Source organism: Anser brachyrhynchus (genome assembly GCF_964034855.1).
Source record: "Anser brachyrhynchus genome assembly, chromosome: 16".
Taxonomy (NCBI): Eukaryota; Metazoa; Chordata; class Aves; order Anseriformes; family Anatidae; genus Anser; species Anser brachyrhynchus.
In genome coordinates, this window is record NC_137734.1 from 10,213,148 (window position 1) to 10,235,167 (window position 22,020).

Here is a 22,020-nt window from a genome sequence, read left to right on the forward strand (position 1 = left end):
GGGTTAAGGCTGCTGGAGAGCCAGCTGCCTCTGTTGTGTCCCTGGTTCCAGGGCTTGACATCAGCCGTTTTTCTTGGTTGCTCGTCCCTTCAGATGTGGTGCAGCCCGCCCCTGTGCTGCGGAGCGAGGGGCACTGCTGCGGTGTCATAACCAGGTCTCCTGTGAGCAGCAGAAATGTAGCTGTTCCCGCACTAAGCATAACTGTTCCCACACTAAACATAGCTGTTCTCGAGTCTGCCAGCAAGTCCTGGTCCGCAGGAAGCAGCGACAGTGGTATCAAGATGTACAGCACCATGGGAGGCAGCTGAGCAGCTGTGGTGCTGGACCAACACTGGGGACAGGGCAGGACCTCATCCATGTGTCCAGGGGCACTGTGGGAGCCCAGGACCAGGGCTCCAAAGGCCATAGCTCTGGCACACCAGTAGCTCTTCCCTCACAGTGTTCTTTTTATTTTTTCCAGCTTGATTTCCAAACAGTAAAAGTTCTTATTTTTCTGTCCTGGCAGTAGGTGGGATTAAAATGCTTGAGTGGAGTTAGTGAGCAAATATGAGAAACAGAGCAGGGCTTAGAGCAGGACCCCCAGGTCAGGGAGATGGGCTTTGCAATTAGTCTTGCATGCTGTGAGGCCAGGGCTCGTCATTATCTCTCAAAGACCCTGGTCTTATCCTGAGCCCTTTGAAAGCGCTTTCCTTCCCAGGCCTCCCTGTCCTGGACGTTTCCGCTGGCCGAAGGCTCCCGGTTGTCCTGGGGGCAGCAGCGATGCTGGGCACGGCACCTCCCCAGCTTTGGGAGTGCAATGAGCTGCTCAAGGGCAGTTGGGGGTCTGAGCATGGGTCAGGGACCACTTGTGTGGGCAGAGCAAGCTTCAAAGCGCTCTCCTCTGCCCAGAAGTGCTTCTCTTATATGATTTCTGCCTCTTTGTGTTGCCTTCGGTCTCACTAACGCACCGATGCATCTTTCTGAACTGAGCGGTTTAAACCTCTCTAAGTCCTGAATGCATAAACTCTTCTAAATTGCTATAGTCACATTTTTACTCTCCTTAAAAAGCAAGTGTAAATTCCTCATGGCCAGCCACTTTTTATGGATCCCTTCAGTGCCTTTCTGAGTTGCAAGGTCCTTGGGCCTCTGCCATGAATATCAGGTTTGCAGCAACTGAATTATTTTCTTGATTGAAGATAGTAAAGGGTTTACAGGCTTTTTTTTTTTTTTTTAACATAGAATTCTGTCTTGGTTGCAGTTGTCCTGAGCTCTGTTGTATTTCACAGAAAATGAGATGGGAGTTCATGCCAAAGCTAAACGTTCATTTCAAAACCACAGTAGAATTGTGAAATGACATAAATTAGGCTTTATTTTTCTGCTGGTAGCTCTGGTAGCAGAGACCTTATTTTCCGCACCTGGGAATAAACCTTAACATTGAAAACACCTCTCCTTCTTCCAGGAGAATTAAAATTAATGCATCTTTTCTCCGCAAAAAGGGATGTCACCTGTCCGTGCCCATTCCTCTCCTTCCACCATATGCGCTAGAAGTTGTATTGCACGTGCTTTCACCAAAATCTTTGGGCAGAATTGTGCCATTAGTTTATTTTACAGACTTGTGCAGGCTGGGATGGCATTAGTGAAAGACTCAAGGAGGCATTTGCATGATGGCTGAGTACAGAACAAGTTAGGATGGGCGAGCTCTGGGCTCTTGACCAAACTAACTATCAGTTGTTTGTCGTGACAAAAGCTCTTGGTGGTTAATGTTGTCCCTGCCAGTATTTATCCCCGCAGCCTCGAACTCCTCCTGGTGCTGTTCCAGGCTGGAAGCTGGTGCACCAGATGCTGGGAAGCTCATGTGGAAGTAGCCAAAGCCTTGTTATCCCTCGGGGCTTCCCCCTTGACGTTGTTCCCGTGGGTACTGAGCTGGTTTTGGGAAGCTCTGGAAAAGCATCCTTCAGACAGAGCTGCATCCCCTCCAGACAGGTGTTAAATTTGGCCTTCCTACTGCACACTACTAGAAAGCAGAGATTTATGAGCCAACTCGGTGATATATGGCATTTGGTTCTGGCCCTGATGGCTTGCAAGATCTTGGACCTTAGATAGTTTCTGATCCCTTGGCTGAGCGATGCTTTGCTGGCATGGCTCCAGGCTAGAATTTAGCAAGTCCTGCAGCTCAGGCCAGTAAAACTTTGTAACTACTGTCAAATGTGATCTTCCTTTGCTCCTTACCCTCGAGTTGCCTCCATTTATTTTCCTGTCACTGAAATCCCTCATTACTCCTGATTCAAGCTGTTCACAAACCTTGCCGAATTTCTGCAGCCATTTTTTTTTTCTTGAGGCTGAAACTTTGGTCTGGCCTTATAATTACAGTATTATTAATGTATTTTTATCATTGTTAATTATTTTTACATGCTGAAATTGATTCAATATGCCTGGAGCTGCCACGCTAGAACATGTCTTGATTCTCTTCCAAGCTGGAGCCCTCGCGCACCAAACGTGGAGAGTTCCAATGCCTTTAAATCACTCTAAACCTCACCAAGTGATTTAAGTTATTGGAGCACGTTCAACTTTTTATAAGCCCTTGAATGTGAACCCTGCTTGGAGTCTGGGTATGTACGATGCAGCAGGATCTAAAATGATTTGAGTGCTTGACATATTTTCTAAGCCCCCGTATGGCTGGGGAATAATCAGGCCTGTCGGGCAGTGCGCTGTGCAGGGACTTCACGTGATGGGAACCATCACATTTTAAAGATGCTTCCAATTCCTTTAAATTGAATCATTCCTGCTTCATTTAAGGGACTATGGGTAGAGCTCTCTGTGCGGCTCAGAGGATCAGCAGTGTGATGAACTGCGTTTCATCCCCAGGCTGATGGATCGACTCCTACACAAGGTCGGTCTCATGGCAAGGCATCACTGACCGGTCTCTGGTCACAGCCCAGCAGCATTGCCACATGTGCCAGGAGCCAGGGGGCAGAGGGCTGAGCCTTCCTCTGATCTCCAGACCAGGTCAAGTCCGAGTCAGGCGGTGCCCATCGTGTCCGTGCACCAGAACCAGCAGCCCAGGGTGTGTTGTCTACATGCGAGAACTGCGGGGACATCAGAGGCCAACGGCTGGATATGCTGAAACTTCTCAGCTCAGATTTATTTTAAAATCTCCTGGGTCAGGAAGAAACTATAAGAATGCAGGCTGGAGGATGGCTGTGCTGTGGAGGGAGGAGACCGACGTGGGTGTGAGTGGGAGCATGGCCGGAGAGCTGCCTCTCATCGGAATTGCTCAGCAGTACTGACCATGTTAAGCTTTATTGCTACCCCATTGTCTTGGCCATGAAGTTCAGAGTCCTGAAATATGTGATGGACCTTGAATACCTACCCAAACTCTTTACGTGGAAGCTGCTGTGTCCAGCGTGGTTTGTAAAGCTCCCATCCTCTGCAGGAGCATGCAGAGATCCAGGTTCAGGGACACCGGGCTGCAGTTCCAGCAGGCACAAAAGCAAGGGAAAATGCAAAACCTCCCAGAGCCTTCTGAAAGTTCAAAAAATAAAATAAATGCTCTTGGAATAGAGGTATCACTGCAGAGCAGTACAAGTCACAGCTCTGAGATGTTGATTGCTGGGTGGACTGGAGACAGCAGAGAACCCGGAGTCCTCCAAAATATTCCCTTGGTTCAGATTTCAGTTTTTATGGACAACTGCAAAGCATCTCCACTATAATTCCTTGACCTTGCAATCAAATAGCGTGCTCTTTTTATACTCACAAGGGCAGCTGCTGAACACGTTGCTGTAGTTTGGATTTTTGCCTTTGTGAATTGTTTCATTTAGTTTGATATCATTAGGTATGTAGCATGTATATATGAACCTGTGCAGTAAAACATCTAAGGTTTGTACCCATAAGACTAATTCCTGCTGCTCCTACTCAGTAAATAATGACAGCCTTGAGACCCATGAGTGCTGAGGACCTTAGAAAATTCAGATGCTTTCAGTTATGTGCCTATATATGGTTTTAATAGTCTCAGTTTATTAAAAAGGTAGGTTTTTAATTCTAATGAACTAAACTCTGCCCTGAATTACTAAAATGTAAATCCAAAGTAACTTTGACTAAACCAGAAATCCTGAGTTTACCCATCCATCAAAGAGGGCAGAATTTGGTTTGTTATCCTGCCCAAGTCCCATTTTAATGGCAAGAGATAGTATTATCAGTCATCTCAGTAGTGACAGTGCAAAACCCAAACTACTGTACATTCTAGGAACAGGTTCTTAAATCTTAAACAACACATAATTCTCCTTAAAACCTTCTTTTATTAAAAAGTTTAAAAAATGATATTAAATACATAAACAGCCATGTTAATTAGATTATATAGTTAATGTACATTGGAACTATGACTTATTGCAGAGTTACTGACCATGAAAGCACATTTTGATCATTCCAGACTGTAATCCCCACTTAATCCATCCCCAGTCTGTCAATCAGTGGAATACAATCAGGATATTTATGATCACATCAGACCTGAGATCTGGAAGAATTTAGCAACTTTGCAGAGCTGAATCCAGAAAAGAAGGGGGAAAAATGTTTCCACTGGCAAAATGAACCGTTGCCAGGAAAAACATTATTGTTGACTTGGCCCATGTAATTGAATTTTCTACTCAGAAGTAACTTACAAACCAGCAACTAGGAGAAATTATCAATACTGGGAACTCTCATAATAACAAAGCAGAGGAGTTTTACCTGGCACAGTACTTCTTAAAATCGTGTTTTTCTTTTTTTAACACAGCACTGTGGTTTTTTCCTCTCCTAGTTTTTTGCCATCATGAAATAATTCAAATCACTGGAGCAGCAGGAAAAAACATCCCTTTCTCAGGCCCCCAGCCTCCTGACATCCACCGCAGGCCCCGTTTCAGTGACTGCGAGCACCTCCCAGCAAGACCAGTGACCTGGGGGCAGGAGAGTCCTGGATGTCCATGGGCATCCAATGCCCTGCCCAGGCCGTGGAAACCTTCAGGTCCGTTTTACTTTTAAATATCTGATTTATATCTCAGTATTTTTGTAAGGGACGGTAAATACAATAGCGAAGACGCGTGGCACTAGGGATAGGGTTGTATAGGTATGTGATAGAGGTATGAGGATGGGCTCTTTCTTGGGACTGGAATGGCTGTCTTGTGGGTTATTTCAAAACCTTCTAGCTTTGGAATTTGTTTCCATTTTTGGAAGAAATTGAGGAAGCAGAAATCTTTAGGAAGAAAGATGTAACAAAGAAGTGGGGGAGCCTGGACAACCAGATGCCCAGGAACCAGCACTCTTCAGCTGGGGTGCAGGAAGTTCAAAGGAGCTTTAGAAACAGGGTCTAGAGATGCACTTTGCATCAAGCCCAGAATAATTCTCTCATACCTACCTATGAGCCTCCTTCTCAGTGACAGGGTGTAATAAATAACCTTGATTACGGACATGTTATTCTATCACATTCAAGCAGTGAGAGAAACTGAGGCCGGAAGCAGAGCTATCATACTCCTTGTAGCTGTTCATAGCTGTACAGGGACATGATTTTCAAACTGATTTCCTCCATTTAGACATCCAAATTTGATATTTAGTGTCTCAGAATAGCATACCAGAATCTGGCCATTTCTGTACTAAGCTATGTGCACTGGCAAGGTTATAAAGGCTTCTCTCAGCTAGCTGATGAGCAGACGCTGTGATCAAGCTCAGTCAGTAAGTGTCTTTTTCCTCAAAGGCTGAGCAAATGTAAGCACGTTTCACACTTTGTCATTTGGTTGTGATTTGGTCTTTTGCCTGGATGGCAAACGGCTGGATTCCAAAAAATGTTTCTTCCGTGAGCTTCAGTGATTGGAGCTGTGCTGAGCTTGGAGAGGCAATCCTCTGATGAACTTTCCAAGTTCCAGTTGGCTTTTTAACAAAGTCCTTGTCTTAAGCTCAGGGCCATTGGAGGCTGTGCTCAAAGAATGAGCTTGCTGGGCTCTTGATGTTGACTCCTCCAAGGCATGTTTTTCTCAGTTGCTACTTTATCGCCCCTGACTTGGAAAAATCTCAATAACATTCTCAGTATGAGAAGTGGACAAATATTTCTTTTTTTTTTTTTTTAATTATTAAAGAGAAACACAAACCAGAAAACAGCAGGATAATCAGTGGTCCCTTCAGCTCATCAGCAGTCATCTGATAAAGAGGTTCAGTCAACACCCTTTGCCTGCTCTGATAGCAATAAAGTTCTTGGACTGAAGCTGTCGTGGGATTAGTCTTCTGCTTGTAAAAGAAATGCCTTAGCAGCTAGCAGCGTGATGCCATTATCCTGTTGACAGTGCTCTGTGTCATTGATACTGGCTCTGATGCAGCTTCTGTTCAGCCATCCTTTGCTTTCATTAAGCTGCTCTCCAAGCTGCCCTTTTATAAGACATTTTCCTCTGTTTCATTACGGGTGCTAAGGTATCTCTTGATAACTGTATAAACTAAAACTGCACCAAGGGTGTTCAGTTTTAATTGGGCATTAAAAAGAAAGCTTTTCACCAAGTAACCACCAGCTCTGGACCCTTTGCCTGCAGTGCAACATGGCTGCTTTCTTGAGAACTTGAAATATGTCAGTTGGAGTTTGTTTCTATCAGAGTAACGTGGTAGTTGTATATATGCCACTTTCCCAGGAATGTAAATGCTTCGTTAGTTCTGTCCCTGTCCTGAAAAATCTAATATGGCACAAATAAAGTGCGGTAAATGGCTTCATGGAAAGCAGATGTGAGTGGAAGCCTAGACTCCTACCAAGACTATAGGGGACTTCAAAGCCTGAAAGAAAGAACTGAACAAAATATTCAACTGTGCCAAATTTTCACTGTCCTTGATGAAAGAGCAAAAGTGAGGAAAAAAAAAAAAGAAAATCTGGCTCCTTGTTTTAATTTTCTGCTAGCCTAAGGCAAGACTTTTAGAAGGAATAAATTACAAGCAAGCAGGGAGAGAGACTGAATGGAGCAACTGACTGCTAGCGCTGAACAAAGGGCATTCTTGGAAGGGTCTGGTTTTACAGAACCTAGAAATTGTCAGCTCAGTTATCAGGAAGCTGCCTCCCTCCCCGCTTGTGAGCGTGCTGCTTTTGAGCAATGCCCCAGCTCCGCATGAGCCGGCTGCGTGCAAATCCTGTCACTGCACGGCAGTCATGAGTGCTTAGAAAGTGTCCTCTGCTGAAGCATTTTGTAGGACAGCCAAGTGGAGAATGCTTTGAGAATTGTGCACCATAAGTGATAGCAACCTTTAAAGTCATATTCCAGAGCAAGTTGTATGGGCTGGACTCGGAAATTAGTTAGAATATAGATGATAGTATTCAAGAGGCTAAAACATGCACCTCAAAAAAAAAAAAAAAATCCTGTTTTGGGTATCATGGACTATGTAAGGATAAAGAAAAACACAGCAAACCAGCAGATTTTTTTCTTCCTCATATATTGTGTGGGAGTCAAGGCTGTGGCTTAAAAAAAGCTGGTCAGAAAATAGAGGAGAAATATAAGAAACTGAGCTGCATTACTTGTGGCAGTTCTTTTGTGTTGCAGTCTTACAAAATGATGCTTCATGTGTTTAATATCTCTTCCATCTCTAATCCATTCCAAACTGCCCTGCAGGCTCCATCTGAGATTGAGATTTGGCTGGCACAGCCTCGCTGGTGGGAGCTACCTAAGGAGCGGCCCTATTACAGTGGTTTCTCTGGTGCTCAGTGCCCAGTCTCTGGAGGAACCCAGGTGCATGCTGGCGGCCTCCTTGCTCCTGTGCGTGAGGCCAGAGCTTGGTCTTCAATGCCAGGTCGTCTTCGTCCAGCCTGGTACAGGCGCAGAGGTTCAGAGGTCCCCCATGTTGGGAAAGCTGCCCCTGTTACTGCGCCTGCTCCTTAGGTCTTGTGTTGCCTTTTTGCCTTCCAGAGCCAGCATCCCACCTGGGAGGCTTTGATCATTTCTTCTGTAGCTTCAAGCATAGTGAACCCCTCTCTGTGAAGGAAGAGCTGTCAGGCATTCGAGGCAGAGCCGGCTGTGATGGCAAAACGTGACCCTCAATCCACTGCAAGTCTGGTAAAAATCATGGCATTTCTATACTATTCGCAACAAATGCTGTTCTCCCCGCTCTTCCTGCTTTCTCATTCTTCCTTTTCCATGTCCTAAAAGGCAAATAATTTTTAAGTAATATTAACCCACTCTTGATTGCACAACTCAAAGCTTAATTCATATAGATGTTTATTGTGACTGAACATGACAATGAGCTAATGGCTTGCAGAAACCATTTTGTAGATGGACACACGGTTGTAAATTAGCTGCGGGACCTCAAGGCAGATTTACCAAATACAATTGTGTTGCTGTGTCTGAAAATAATTACGTTTGCTTGAGTTTGGGCCAGGCTGCCTAAAGATTCTCTGCACTGTAATGAGCTGTTGGTGACTTGACCTGTGCTTTAGGTGTAATTTTGGAGGTTTTTAAATGTTGATGGCATTTTTCAGAGTGGTCTTGTAGCACAGGAGGGGAAAAAATAAATAAAAGGGGCAGCAGAAGTGGATGAGCAGTGATAAAGGAGAAGGAAAACATGGCGCTTGCCAATTGCTTGGCTGATTTACCACTCATTTTTCTGCAGTAGCCCGAATACCAGGTTGTATTTGTTTGCCGCTGGCTGCTGAAGCCTTCGACCTCAGCCTGCCCTTCTCTCCCCCAGCGCTGACAGTAAGTGAAGAAATGCTAAATTCATTCATCTGCCCGAGATGTCTTTGAAGTCCACCACTAAAAGCTCTATTGTTTTATTAGCTGTTAATGCGGCACGGGGGAATTCTGCTGTGCGCGGCGGAGCTGGGGTGCGGGGGGAGCCCTTCCTGGTAATTTGTCACTCCTCAGAAGTCCGAGGAGCTCTGCTCTGCAAACACGCCGGGACGTTTGAGTGCTTGGGGCTGAGCCTGGAGCTGCTCCACGCAGCTTCCACCGCAGCCAGTGGGAGCCCTGGGGGTGAGGGATTGGGCCAGGTTGAGGTCGCACCTTGACAGCCTGGACATTACCTTGGCCAAGGTCACTGCTAAATGAAAGACCACGGGCTGCTGCAAACAGATGGCTGTGCTGGCTCAGGTTGGATGCTGGTCATGGAGAAGGTGCTTGTCAGAGCAGGAAAATGGGGGGCAGAGTCTCAGAGGGGAGAAGTGCCACCGCTGAGCGCTGCTTGAGCACCGTTGGTGCTCTTTGTGGGCCAGGGGTGGTGGCTTTCAGAGGTGCTGCAGCGCCTGAGCATTAGCACAGCTTCCTACCTGAATGCAAATGTGCTTGGAGAGCTGCTAAACCTCAAGGTCTCGCCTTTCTCTACGTGCACCCTGCATGGGAAAATGGTCAAAGATCAACAAGTAATCAATAAAGGCACCCTTCGCCTTCTCCTCTCGGCTTCCAGCTCTTTGCATCCCACCTCTCTCCTGAGCTGAGGGAGCTGCAGGAGCTCACTGGTGTGTGATTATGTGGGCACACATACACTTGTAACTGCAGGCTGGCTCCCAGACGTGGTCTGGAAGCTGGGCACAGCACACTCGAGTTAAAGAAATGAACTGGCCGCTGCCTCGGGCTGTTTATTGCTCAGCCCTGTTGGCAGGTACAAAGGGTTTCTGCAGAAGCCATCCCTCACGTCCGGGGAGCTGCTGCTCCCTGCAAGCACAGGGCAGCTGGTGGTGGGAGCTGTGTCCTGGTAAACACAGAGAGGATGGCAAGCCCAGCCTCCCGGCCACCACTGCCCGCAGGCAGCCCTTTTATTTGCTTTCCTTTGCTTTGAGTACTTCTCACTGACTCAGCCTGATCAGTCTATCACCAGAGCCTTTCTTTCTGCCCGCTCTTCCCAGTGCCTTCTGTGGCACTAAAACTAAGTCAACAGAAATGCAAAACTTCTGCCTTGTTACCACAGTCATCTAACGAATCCTGAGAACTTTGGCAGGCCAGCTCGGTGCTTTGCATGACTGCTTAACTACACTGCGAGATGTAGGTTTTGCCGAGAAGCGTACTCATTAGGTGGGCATTAATATAAGTTCTTCCTGTGATGTAAAGCTGCTGCTGTTTGCTCCCCAAAGCAGGGTGAAATGAGTCTCCCAGCATTTTCCCATGGCAGAAAGGTGAAGGGTCATGAGGAGCTTGTTCGCTAACATCCATAGCATGGGAGTGTGCAATCGATTTGATCTGCTGTGCCCTCACCTTTGGGCTCAGGCAGCTGCAGGCAGGGTGGCAGTGGAGCAGAAGGGGTCAGGGAGCTTATCAATAGGGAGATCAGAATTCAGTTTTGGGAGGTCATTTAAAATTCAGTGCTTTATGGAAGTGCTTTATGGTAGAAAATAGCTGCTGCTTTAAGGTCCCGATCCAGCAATCACACAACACTTCTGTGTGTGTCCTGCACAAAACACATCCCTCGCTAAACCGAAGCCTTTGGGTTTGAAATGGATATCTGCACGGAAGCATTTTAAGGTTTATTGTTACTGATCTCAGTTTTGCTGCGATGTAACCTTGCAAGGTGGGTATTACAGAACTAAACCCAATACGTGGCACAGATTAAGCTGCTCTTAAATAGTTTAAAAACCAGTGGCCCTTGCACACTGTCTCCTAGCATTGAGAGTGGCTTTGGCGTTCTTATCAAGATTTCTGCAAACAATCTATTCCAATGTATTTGTAAACAGCAAAAAAATACAATAATGGCCTGATATTTAAAGGTGAATTAGGGGGGTCAACATTCTCCCGCACTCCCCAGCTGCCCAACTGGCGAAGTTTCAGGATGCCTGCTTTCCCCTCTAAGGCAAAAAGCATCAGCCAGCTCTGGGAAGATACTCCTCTTGGACAAATCCCTGCAGGCAGTGCACATGTGCCTTTCAGGTGGCCACACTGGGCTGGGTTTCAGGGCTTTTATTGGGGCAAACATGGGTGTTCTGTTTCCCCATCAATGGGTGACTTGCTCTGTGGGTGCTGGTCCCTGGCAACCCCAGCTCAGGGCCCTTGAGCTGTGAACTGGAGTCTCTCAGCAGCAGCACAATAGATTGCTTCCTCACCACTTGCTTTCCAGCAGTTTGGGAGAGATTTGAACCCTGTCCCAAATTTCTCTGCTATAATGCTTGGAAAATGCATTTAAAGGAGGCATTTAATCAAAAAGCTACTCTACAGAAATGGTTCTTTCATCATGTTCCCATTAACCTTAGAATGCTTTTAAGTACTTTCTCTTTCATGGGAATGAAGCTGAGGAATATTTCCAGCTACTCCAAATTTTTTATTTCAACTCGTGGGAATTGGTCAAGCCCAAGATACCAAATAGAATCCAAACCTGGCTGGCTTTTTGTCTTCTGCAAACGTCCTCAGCCCCATTGTTATGTCTCTGAACTCGCAGCCCTATTTCTGAGTATAAAGCAAGGATTTTGTGAAGCTCACCAGCACTTCTAGTGCCAGCGTGGTGTATAGTGTCTTGCTGCTGCATTAGAAGGTTACATTTACAATTGCCACATTATTTCAAAATGTAAGAAAGATTTTTAGGAAGCAGTCTGGTGTGTCACTAGCACTGTTCACCCCACTGCAGGGCCCAGAGCAAGCTGTATCCCTGGTGTCAGCATGCTCAGACTTCACCTGCTCACATTAGTGCGATACCTGGGAGCCTGCTCCTGGGCAGCATTTGCATTGTGAACACTGCTGTGCCCTCTGCAGGATCAGGCCCTCAAGCAATGGAGGTGAGGAATGCAGGAGTTCGTGCTGGTTGTCAGTACCCAACAAAGATGCTGGGACGAAGGGTCCGCGCTGGCTCCTTGGTCACAGAGAGCTCCCAGCCCTCTACAGGATGGGCAGCAGCAACCTGCAAGCAGCCCCTCGCTGCCAAATCCCTGGCTGACAGCAGCACAGCCCTTCCCAGCTTCAGCTGGAGGTTTTACAAGTTGGAGCCAAGCAAAGACTTTTCCATCCCTAAGCACTCGCAAAAGCCCGAAGATGTCGCAGCCAGACGTATTTCCAGATGGGTAAACTTCCAGGGGCTGATGATGGATTTGATGCATCCCCGATGATGACAGCGGAGGTGCTGACTCCCCTTTCAATTCCTTCCCCTAACAGACAAGGTCCCTGAACCTGACCCACTTCACCGACATGTGCAGCGCTTGTTTCTCTTCCGCAGCCTGTCTGGTTGGCTTTGCTTCCTCCCCCCCGCTCGTAACTCCCAGCTTCTTTCCTGCGGGAAAGATTAGGAAGGATAGGAAGTCGTCTGTGCAAAAGGCATCCCCGGCCAAAGTAAATACAGGTCACAAGATTAGGCTTCATCAGAACTTTAAGCCTGGCCCAAGCTAAACAAATGAGCTGTCATGCTCTGGTAAAAGATCCAGTATGAGCAAACTGGCATGACTGCAAAAATGGTAAAGCAGCTAATAGGTTTTGCAATATGGAAGTTTTAAGTTTTGTTTTTAATGCTGCATTCCTGAAAGTCAAGACTCACACTGAACTTCAGATGCCATTAATTTTGTCTGATGGCCCCGCTTGCCACTAAGCAAACACTTCCCAAAGCCCAGCGATAGAGCAGAGCCCCATGAGGTTGTTCCGCCCCAGAGACCCCTTCCAGCACAGAGGAACAAACGGGAAGGAAGAAACACCCTGTCTCAGCTTGAACCCTGGGTTTCTTGGCTGTTAAGCTGAGACTAAATCTTTGAATGAATTACAGACTATTTTTTTGAGGAAAAAAAGTTCTCCACCTATTCAAATATCCAACTCGTTGATGTCCAAATACCTGCATAGAATCCAGCAGTGGTGCGATGGCAATAGGCACCACAGCACGCAGGAATTATGCAGTTGTTCACAAAAAAAGGTTAACTGAAATGGTAGATGTCTCTCAGTCTCTCAGGTTTCCCTGTAAAAAGAAAGAGGGTAACTTGCACTAATAGGAATATTTTCTCTCGCAATGAGCAGACCCTGTGGACATAGGACTTGGGTGTCATCCTCTGGCACTGTCCCGTTGTGCAGCTGTGGGCACGTTAACTTCTCCCTGAGCGTTTTTGGTGCCTGCACAATGGGGTCAGCCGGGTGGGGAAAGGCACTGAAGCTGTTATCTGCCCTGAGCTACAGAAATCTGCAGCACAGCGACATGTTCAATATTTACTGGTCATAACAATTATAAGGAAAAAAGCAACAAGCATTAAAAGTCTTTATGGAACAAAAGGCAGGCTTTTAATATTGTTTTAATGTACTTGACAAAGCTTTAGTTTAGAGCCAAGCCAGTCTCCTGTAAGTGTGCGAGGGCTGAGACAATTTAAAAACCAAAATATTTATCCCAATAGAGACCTTGCAGCTTATCAGGTAACTGCAGGCTGCGTTTAGGCCATTTTTAACTGGGCATTAAAAATATTTTTGACACATGCTTTATTCCCCTACAATAGACCCTAACAGCCCCTCTGAGGCTTCCCACAGCCTTATGTGCAAAAAGTAATGGGGATTGGTTTAAAGAGTGGAATTTGACCCGAGAGAGAAGTGAGTATTTGGGGACTACTTAGTCCTTGGTAGTACTTGGGGGCTCTTTAGTCTGTGGGGCACTTTATTACTCATTAGTGCTTGGGGACGCTGTGTTGTACTCGTTAGCATGCAGTATGGGCTGTCCAGTGGCTTTCTCCGTTTAAGCATTGCTGCATTGTGGCAGAACACGTAGACCTTCCTCCTCCTCATCAGGGAAGGGGCAGCTGGACCTGGGGCTGCTCAGGGCCACCAGGCATCCCCGGGGATGTTTGCCAGCAGAAAAGGATTGTGGAGTCCTGCTGGACACCAACGTGACACCCACAGGTGTGCGGGAGCCTCTGGTGTTTGCACAACTAAATATACAGCCAAGAGACCGAAGCATGCCTGCAGGGAAGCCGATCATGCTGGTGGGCTGCTTGCATAGCTACAGTTCAAAGCTACTCATCGATATAGGCAAGCCTTGCCCTTCTGCAGAGGGCAATGCCATGCTGCTGGCAGACCGTGCATTAGTTTCTGGTTTTATGAAACAAGCCTGGATGAAACTGCCAAAAATCTGGCCACTCTTGTGCCACTTGCTGTACAGCATCAGCCAGTAGTGGAGATGCCGTCAATCACCTTGCACGGCCATCATCATCTTCCCAGGCAGTGCCACTTCTTCCCTTAGGGACAGAAGAAGATGGGCTCGGGGTGGTGGTAGTCTTTTCTCACTTTTACTTTTCCCGTTAGCTTAAATTATTCCCAGAACTCAGCAAACAGGGATCAAGTTTTCTCCACCAGGCAAGGTTTACTCCAGGTCTGGAATAGTGCCCGAGCTTCCCAGCGGTCAGGAAAAAGCTTGCAGGGAGCAGATGAGTGACTCCCTTTGTATTTTCCATCCATCAGGAAAAGCTGCATCTGAAAAAATAATAGCTGAACTGGAAAATAAAATTAGACAAGTCTGAACAAATATGGAAACCATCCCTGACCCGGTGTTGGAAAGAGTCTCAAATACTAGAAAGGAGAGAAGCAGAGAGAGGGAATGGATGAGTTTTGGCCTCTGTTGGGAATATGGAAGGAATTATTTCATTCTTTTTCCCCGTCTATTTGTTCTCTATATGGCACTCTGTGTGGTTAACCCTCCGTCTTTGTCATAAATATGTGGCAGAGACAAGTTTTTCAGAGGGTCCAACCAAACCATCTGTTTTGCATCTGTGGTTTTGCATATGTAAATATTATTATTAATAGTAGCAAAAGCAATCATAATGACAGCAGGAATAGGAACACTATTAATAGTAATAGCACTGACACTTGTATTTGTATTGCTGCTGGAGGTCACGCTACGCAGAGGGACTCAGCTCTGAGTTTCAGCAAGAACAAAAGCATGTTGTTACCCCGAGGAACTGTCGGTGGGCACAGATGCAGCTGTGGTGTGATGCCAGGATTGCCACGAGGTGCCCGAGCATGCTGATTTCCCGCAGACCCATGCTGAGGACCTTCCAAGGGGGAAATAGCTCCCGGCAGCTGCCAGCCCCGTGCTGTTCCTGCTGTCACGACAAGGAGAAAATGCTTCACAGGACGGTGAGCTCAGCTCAGCGGCACAGAAATACCTGGACACAACTGGAAAAGTTCCCTGGAAAAGGTAATTATGTGATTCCTGCTTATTCAGAGGCTGAGTTTGTCCCAGTAGGGTCAGGGCATAGAGGTGGTTTCTGCACTGCCTAGTGCTGCATCCCAGTCCAGCTCCCAGCCCAAGGTACCTGGTGTCTCTGAGGACACCGGGCTTTTCTGGGTGGTGACCTCTCAGGGCAGCTCCTTCTGCACACCATCAGCATCCTGCCGTTTGAGGGAGACCTCGCTTTTCTGCCCCTCTTTTTGTCTTATGACCAAAGGTGACAGCAACTCTCTACTAATGAAATGAGCAGAGGGAGGACCTCAGGGCTGGGGGAGCTGAGGCCAGAGGCAGAAGCAGCAGCAAGGAGGCCAGAGAGAGGCAGGGAGAGCAAGGGCACAGGTCCCCAGGGTGGGGAGCCCAGAGGTGCTCGTACTGGAGGGAGCAGCAGAAGCGCTTCAGGGAGGGCAGGAGAGATGCAGGGAAAGGAGAAAGCCCCTGGCACACCCTAGGCTTGGGTCTGATCCCCGCAGTGCCTGGAGATGCACAAGCTAACAAAACACATCTCAGCACACCCTCCTCCTTCCAGGTTCTCCCTGGGTTGAGACAGTATCTTTGTTCTAATAGGAGGAATGTTTTTTAGCTCGGCTCTGGTTGTTTTGCTGGATCTGTACTGCATTAAACAGCCCATCTTCTGGTTTATATTTTTTCCAGTTATCATATTTCATGTATCCTGGCTCCTTTCATCCAGCCCCGTATCCCCCCAAGCAGAGACTAAGCAGGATCCAGTCCTTGAGCTCGCTGCTCTCACGTGCACAGGAGCGATGATGAGCCCCCTGCCCCCCGTTTCCCTGCTGAGCTGTGGGAGCTTTAATGCCAGGGCATGCGATTCTTTCCCGTGTTCTCCGCTCAGTCTGTCACCCAGATCCTGCTGCCACGGCTGAGGGCTAGGGCTCGGTGGTGGTGTGTGCTGCCCCGCAGGCTTCACATGGCAAGCTGGTTCTGAAGTCAGGCTGCACCAGTGACAGCAAGCCAGGGGTTGTGCTTATTTCTTGTATAACCTGGATTTTCACTGTGGGTGCATTATAGGAGTGCATCCAAGCATGGTGGTGGCCTGACATTACTTTTAGAAGTCCACTCTTTGGTAGAGCACTGTAACTTCTCTCAAACCTCCTGCAGGTCAGTGTTGTTGTGGTGGGAGTGCCTGTGATCCTGCCACTGCCAGTCCCGTCCCTGTCTGTCTGCAGGCACCGGGACAGGTAAAGAGCTTCTCTGTCTTGGAAATCTTCACAGACAGGCATCTGAAACACAAGAAAAATCATCTGCAAACTGGAGTTGTGCATTCCCCTACTTGCTCTATCTGTCTTCCCAGGGCACAAACACCTTGGGGAAATTCGGGCTTTGAGCCTCTGCAGGATTTGCTTCTGGTTGTGTCCCAGATGCCTTCAGCTCTGGTAGCTGCTCAAATGTCATTCTCCTGCAGTTGGCAAGGCCTGGGAGCAGGCTTCCATGGGAGCAGGTCAATTTACTTTGAGCTCCCTTTCACAATCTCAGGCAAGCCCCTGAAAGCATTGATCTTTGTCCATACAACTCTGGCTGTGTTTGCCTGAGGAAGGTGGCGCAGCCCAGAGGAGCTCCCAGAGCCCCGGGACACCCTACTTTCTGGTGTCCTTACCCCAACTCAAATCCTACCAAGGACTCTCCCCTGAAATACTCTAGGAAATGCTCAGTTAATCTCTTCCCGCTCATTTAGAGGAGCAAGTGGTGTCTGTGGGTGGGCTGGGCTGGTGGAGCACTCCCGCCCAGCAGCTATTATCCAGCAGCTCCTCGGGGGGGCAGGAAAGCCACTACCTAATCCGTCCCTGGGCTGGATGGGTGCCTGGATCGGCTCGGTGTGCTCAGACAGCACACACACTACACGCCTGCCTCGTAGGAGAGCTCATGGCACAGGCATCTGTCACCGAAACCTGTCTGCATGAAAGGCTGTCTGCACAACTGGGGGGGAAAGAAAGGCATGACAGCACAATTAGTGAGAGCAAATGAAAGGCTGTTTGAAGAGGAGGAGGGAGGAAAGGGGAGAGCTGCACAAATCCCTGGTGGGGTTTTGGGCTTGACATCAAAACCCCTTAACAGTGTATTACTTCAGCCCCCAATGTGGACAGATGTTGAGCTGTGGCTCAAAGGAAGTCAGAAATCTTTCCTTAGAAAAAAATTGGCTAGGAAACTAAAGAAAATATTGTGAAAGAAAAGGAAATAAAAGCCCACTAAAAAAGATTTATCACTGCCCCAAGCATTTCTGTATCCTCTAGTCTTATGAGGTCTCAGCCTCAGGGGAGAGAGCAAGAGAAACGGCCTGGTGCTGCACTAATGGGTCGCAAATTTAGAGTGGGGACACATTTGTCCAGTTTGGTGATGGAGGAAGCTCACCCTTCCTGAAGACTCCTCCAACCCACGCTAACCTCAGACAGCTCTCAGAGGCCACAGTGACCTCTGGCACCAGCCTGCAGCTTTCCATGGGACGTCCATCTCTGATGCCCCCGTCCCTCTGACACTGCCCTACTTCTTGCTGCGTTGTGGGTGAGGCTGCACGTGGTGGTGATATCTCCAAGATCTCTTTCCCAAGCTGCAACCACCCTTGCAAAGTCTGTACCAGGTATGAACAGTTTGCGGGCTGTGATATATTAGTTAGTGTTTACCTACATTTAAGCTCCTCTCCTACCTTTTTGCCCACTTAATTTTGCCAGCTCTTTTGGAGCCATTTGTCATTGGCAAAACATTTTATTTCCCAGAAGAGCTGAGCATCATCCACCGACCTGGAGAGTTTGATGTCCGTTCCCCTCCCAATGCTACAAATGAAGATGCTGAATAAAACCAGGCCCAGCAGAGATTCTTAGGAAACTCCATTGCTGAATGGAAAACTCTCATCTGTCCCCAAAAAGTGTCCTTTAAACCCAGCACGTTGCTGCCTACAACATAGGAATAGCTTTTAACTGGCTCTCAATCCATAAAGAAGCTTCATTTCAACTCCGTGGCAATGTAAATTAAAAAATAATAATTTTGGCAAACCTTTTTGAAAATACCTTTTCTGTCCATCGGGTTCTCCCTATCCACGTGCTTACTGATGTTCCCCTAGCGTCCCAGCACGTTGGCCAGGCAGGGGTTCCCTTGTCAGAGGCTCTTTGCCACTCCCCGTTTGGTGCAGACCCAAGCGCCCCAGCAAGGCTGGATGTGACCATCACCAGGGCCCCTTCCAGAGACTGCTCTGTAGGTGGGAGCTGCATTGGCAACCCGCCGGTCCTCTGGTTCAGCAGGCATGTGGAATGTCTCACTGATCTGATCCTTCTGACTGACAGACTACGGAGCATGACGTGGGTGCGAGGAGCTCCCACGTAACTCCAGCCGTGAAGACCAACACGAAGAAGTGCCTGAACTACCCCGTCATGCCCTGTCCTTCCCCGTACACTACTTGCCCCTTGGTCATGAGCAATCAAATAGCTCCCTAGCTACCTTCTTGTTTTTGATGTATTTCTTCTTATTTTCTTTTTCTTTTTTTTTTAAGGTCAGTTGGCAGGGAGATCTTTGTGCTCTTTTTTAGCTCTTTTAATTTTCTGTCTACACTTAACTCGCTGTGTTTTATGGTTTTTCCTGTTCTCCTCATGTGGGAAACCTTTCCACTTTTTAAATGCTGACCTTCTCCCTGTGAAACCTCCTTAACCTTCCCAGTGAGTCAGGCAGGGTGTTTTTTAGGACCTCTTAGTTCTCTTCGAGTTGTGGCACATGTTGTACTTGGGCTTTAATAGAGTATTTTTTAATCACCTCCAGACTGCTCGCAGGCTCCTTGCTTTCTGCCTGTTCCTTTTAGCTCTGTTGTTGTTATTGACCAATCACCTTATTTTTTCATAGCTCCCTTTCTTGAAATTGCATAGCCACGTGCTGGATTTATTTGGTGTGCTCTCTCCCACTACAGCATTAAATTAGTTGTACTGTGGTCACTAGCAGAGAGCAGCTCTCCCACAAACACCTTGTGAAGCAGGTCCTGCTCCCGACTAAACCCAGAGCAGCAGCCCTCCTTGCCGCTTCCAGCACTGCTTGGTCACAGAGACTCATTACTGTATCCAAAAGTATTGTTTCTTCCTGCCGGATCACTGAGACAATACATATGTAGATAGTTGAAATCTCCCACTATTACCACCTGACCTAAATTTCAGCTTCTCTAACCTCATGTTTTCAGATCATTATATTTATCCTTATCAGGGGACAGTAGCACAGTCCTTGCTCTACATTTTACCCTTTGGAATCTGGGATCTATCACCCTGAGAAACCTGCAGTGATGCTCTTTCTGCTGCTTTTTCTCTGTGCAGTCCTCCACACACACAGACGCTTCTCACGTGCATCCTGCTCCAGCCTTCCCACGCAGCCGGTAGCCCAGCAGCATCCAGGCCAGTGATTATTCTCCTGCCAGCAGGTCACCAACAACCCCGTTATACTGGGGTTCCTGTGGATATTCCTGCGTATATATTCCTGTGGGTCTGCAGTACTGCATGGGGTCAGAGTCATCTTTTTTTTTTTTTTTTAATTGCAGCTGCACCAGTTATTTCCCTGCTGGCCTTCCACTGTGCACTGGCCACATCCTCCTCCTGAAGTGTGCAAGTCTGAATTTCTGCACCCGCTGCCTTTCCTCCACCTTCTCATTTAAACACCTATCTTTGGCCTTCTCCTTTCTCAGTGCCACCAGCCCAGCTCCACTGCTGCTCCCCATGCCCAGCTGTGGGGTTTGGGTCCGTCTCCGCAGCACAAAGCCCTTCCTGGGTGCGTCCATCCCCACATCACTGGGGTGACAGGAGCAGGGGTGGGGACCCCCGAGCACCTGCTCAGCCCTCGCTTTGCATTCAGGTCCATGCAAGTCCCCTGGTGCGGTGGGTGCTGTGCAAGGAGCCGGGCAGCCCCTGGCGTGTCCCACCTGCCTCATGGGCTGACCCCACAGATTCTGGGGACCCGTGTGCTATTGAGCCTGAAAAAACAGGGAAGAGCCCCCTCACCCTCTGCTAATGAAGCCCCCTCCCGCAAGCTAGCTGTCAGCCTGCTCTCCTGCGTAACTTGGCCGTGCCAGTGCCCCAGCACCGGCCCCACAGCCGGTCACGAACACGCGTGTGCCCGTGAGGGCTGAGGCGAGCCTGCGCGGGCCTCGGCGCCTTCCGTGGGCTCGGGCTGGCCCCTGGCGGCCGCCGGGGCGCGGTGCAGCCCTGCTGGGCCGGCCGGAGCGCATCGGCCCCGGCACCGCCCGGAGCCCGGCCTCAGCGCCTAGGCCTGCCCCGGCTCTTCCCAGTAAATCGGGGTTATCTCCCCCCGGCCCGTATAGCTCAGTGGGCACGGGCTTTCGGAGCAAGCTCGCGGTTGCAGGAAGGGAGCACCTGTTTTCTGTTTTATGGATGTCACAGGATCATTAGGGTCGGAAAAGCCCTCCAAGGTCATCTGGTCCAACCATCCCCCTATCACCACCATCACCCACTAGCCCACGGCCCTAAGCACCACGTCCAGCCTTCCCTTGAACACCCCCAGGGACAGTGACTCCACCACCTCCCTGGGCAACCTGTCCCAGTGCCTGACCGCTCTTTCTGAGAAGAAATGTCTCCTCATTTCCAACCTGAGCCTCCCCTGGTACAACTTGAGGCCATTCCCTCTAGTCTCATCACTAGTTACCTGTGAGAAGAGCCCGACCCCCAGCTCCCCACACCTTCCTTTCAGGTAGTTGTAGAGAGCAGTAAGGTCTCCCCTGAGCCTCCTCTTCTCCAGACTAAACAACCCCAGTTCCCTCAGCCGCTCCTCACAGGACTCGTGTCCCAGGCCCTTCACCAGCTTCGTAGCCCTTCTCTGGACACACTCCAGGGCCTCGATGTCCTTCTTGTACTGAGGGGCCCAAACCTGAACACAGCACTCGAGGTGCGGCCTCACCAGAGCAGAATACAAGAGGACAACCACCTCCCTGGTCCTGCTGGCTACACTATTCCTGACACAAGCCAGGATGCCGTTGGCCTTCTTGGCCACCTGGGCACACTGCCAGCTCGTGTTCAGGTGAGCATCAACCAACGCCCTTAGATCCCTTTCATCTGCAAAGGACATCTCTGTGTCCTTGAGGTGACAGCATCTGCGACATTCGGGGGACTCACAGAAACACTGCAGCCACTGTGCTGCTCCTTACTGAGCCCTGGCAGCCCAGCTGCAGCAGGGTGGATGTGGCTGAGGAAGCTCAAGGTGATTCCCATCACTCGGTGGGAGAGGAGGACGCTCCCCAACAGCAACTCGAGGAGCTGGCTGACAGCCATGGACTGGATACGGCCAAGGGCAGAGGATCATTTTCCAGTGCTTTGGTGAGTTTTCTTTGAGATGTTGTTTTGGGTGATGTGGCCATGCAGTGTTAGACAGCTTAAGCTGTGTCCTGTGTGTGTCACCAAGTGGCCCAGCATAGAGGTTGCTGGTCCCTATTGAGCTGCATTTTCAGGGGAAAACACTAAGCTTTGGGACTTGCTTCCTTAGGTGTTTAAAAGAGGTAAGGTTGGGGGTAAGCAGGATGGAGGCACCCTGGTCAGCAGGATGCCAGCGTCTCCTCTCTTGCAAACTTTTGGGAGTGAGTGTGGTGGTAGCAGGGTGGTTTTTTGTAATGTATATGTGCCAGGAGGAATGGTGACAGGGCCTAAAAAAAAAAACAATCAAAGAACATACAATTGTGAGAAGTGGAAAATTTGTAGAAGGTACGAGAACATCATTGCAGTATTTTTGTACATGCAGACCTTAGCAGTGAATGCAGAACAACCTCTGTGTACAAAAGAAAGCAGCTAAACATGCATGATGGATGTGCTGTGCTTTTTTGGGCATGGGCCACATGAAATCAGGTGGGGGAGCTGCTGGGCCTTTAGGGTGTTTAGCTGCATTAGCTCCCTTCTCAGACTCCAGGCTTCTACAGACATTATAAAAGGTGATGACATTAATGTATGCTGCTCAGAACTCGACATTCCT

General features: G+C 48.5%; 1 long non-coding RNA gene across 1 annotated transcript in view; it reads left to right on the top strand.

Moving 5' to 3' along the window:
• LOC308178636 overlaps positions 1-22,004 on the top strand; it is a 99,265-nt gene extending 77,261 nt beyond the window's left edge. Inside the window, exons 14-17 of the long non-coding RNA XR_013939862.1 lie at positions 4,772-4,975; positions 7,584-7,700; positions 7,878-8,663; positions 14,729-22,004. This is a non-coding gene — a long non-coding RNA (uncharacterized lncRNA). The remainder of the gene's footprint in view (positions 1-4,771; positions 4,976-7,583; positions 7,701-7,877; positions 8,664-14,728) is intronic.
• The last annotated feature ends 16 nt before the right edge of the window (positions 22,005-22,020 follow it).